Below are 2,091 nucleotides of genomic sequence, written 5' to 3'. Positions count from 1 at the left end.
GAGTTGATGCTTTTGAGTTGTGGTGCTGGCAAAGAATGCTGAAAGTACCATGGACTGCAAAAAGAACTAACAGATCTGTCCTGGAGGAAGTGCAGCCAAGAATGCTCCTTGGAAGCAAGAATGGCCAGACTTCATCTCACCTATTTTGGTCATGTTGTCAGAAGGGACCTTTCCCTGGAGAAGGATGTCATGTTTGGTAGGGTGGAGGGTCAACGAAAGAGGTAGAGGTCTTCAACTAGATGGATTGACACGGTGGCTGCAATGATGGGCTCAGGTATAGCAGGGATTGTGGGGCTGGTGCGGGATTGGGCAGTGTTTTGTTCTGCTGTGCATGGGGTCGCTATGGGTCGGAAACGACTTGACGGCACTTAACAACAACAACAACAATCTTTAAGGAAGCAGACTGCCACATTTTTCTCCTGTGGAGTGGCTTGTGGGTTCAAACTGATGACCTTTTGGTTAGCAACTGAGTGCTTTAGCTATTGTGCCATCAGAGCTCCTGGTTATAGTGCAGCCCATCTCAAACTGGAATTGGAAGAGAGTCAACCATTTTAACAACATACATCCTTGTTTTGATGGCTTATTCATATTTGAGATACAGAAATTTGGATTATCATTTCTACCTTGAGAGTTTGGACTCAAATATTTGCACTGATGTTAGGTATATAAAATCTTGTTATTGAAAAAAAAAAAGTGTAAGGGGGAATTTTTCAAGCCATTTGGGAAAACTTGGGGCAATAATAATGAAACTGTGGCTATGAGTTTCCTTTAAAACAAACCTTCCAGTATGAGTAATAGAATCCATAAAATTTACTTCAATCCTCAATCAATATATCAATATATGCTTGTACACCCACATATATGTGCAAGTACATAGATACGTTCATTTGTCCTCCTATATGTTCACAGCTGTACCTATCCATGTGTGTGTAGGTATATATATACCCATCCATATGTGCTCAAACACTCATTTTTACTTTGGTTGTGCTGTTCACATTCAGTGCCACTTTTTCCACCAATAAAAAACATACAAATAACAAATCTCTACAATCTAAAGCATACTTTCCCCTGACCCCCCACCCAGAGTAACCACCAGTGAACATTTTTTTCCTCTCTTTATATATATATATATATATTTATGTTCTTGTTTTCTTATAAAAGAAGGATCATACAACACTTGCCCTACATGCTTGAATTATTTCACTTATAATTCTGCCCTCCAGATCCATCCATGTTATGATATGTTCCATATACTCATTATTATTATTCTTTATGGTCACCTAGTACTCTGCTGGACCAGTAAGCAGCATCAAGATACATGGAGAAAAGATTGAAGTTGTCAAAGACTTCACATTACTTGGTTCCACAATCAATGAAAACAGTAGTCAATAAATCAGATGACGTATTGCACTGGACCAATCTGCTGCAAATTTCCTCTTAAAGTGCTGAAGAGCAAAGACATCTCTTTGAAGACTAAGGTGCACCTAACCCAAAGCATGGTATTTTCATGTGAAAGGTGAACAATGAATAAGGAAGACTAAAGAAGAGTTGATACTTTTGAGTTGTGGTGTTGAATACTGTTGTGGCAAAGAATACTGAAAGTACCATGGATTGTCAGAAGAACTAACAAATCTGTCTTGGAAGAAGTACAACCAGATTGCTCTCTGGAGGCAAGAATGGCCAGACTTCATTTCACTTACTTTGGTCAAGTTGTCAGAATGGAGCATTACCTAGAGAAGAATATCATGCTTGGTAAAGTGGAGGGTCAGCAAAAAAGGAGAAGGCCTTCAACAAGATAGATTGGCATAGTGGCTGCAATGATGGGCTCAAGTATATGAAGAATTGTGAGGCTGGCACAGAACCCAGCAGCGTTTCATTCTATTGTCTGGAGGGTCACTATTTGTCGAAACTGACTTGATGACACCTAACAAAAGAGTATTCAGTTGTATGCATGTACCACAGTTTAATTATCCATTTATCAGTTGATGGGCACTTTAGTTATTTCCATTTATTTGCTGTTGTGAATAAAGCAGCAATGAGCATAGGTATGCATATATGTGTTTGTGTCTTTTTTTTTTTTTTTTTTTCAAG

This window comes from Orycteropus afer, unplaced genomic scaffold (assembly GCF_000298275.1).
Source record: "Orycteropus afer afer isolate SDZICR_OR568_19922 unplaced genomic scaffold, OryAfe1.0 scaffold00144, whole genome shotgun sequence".
NCBI classification, from domain to species: Eukaryota; Metazoa; Chordata; class Mammalia; order Tubulidentata; family Orycteropodidae; genus Orycteropus; species Orycteropus afer.
Note: the sequence above shows the minus strand (reverse complement) of the source record.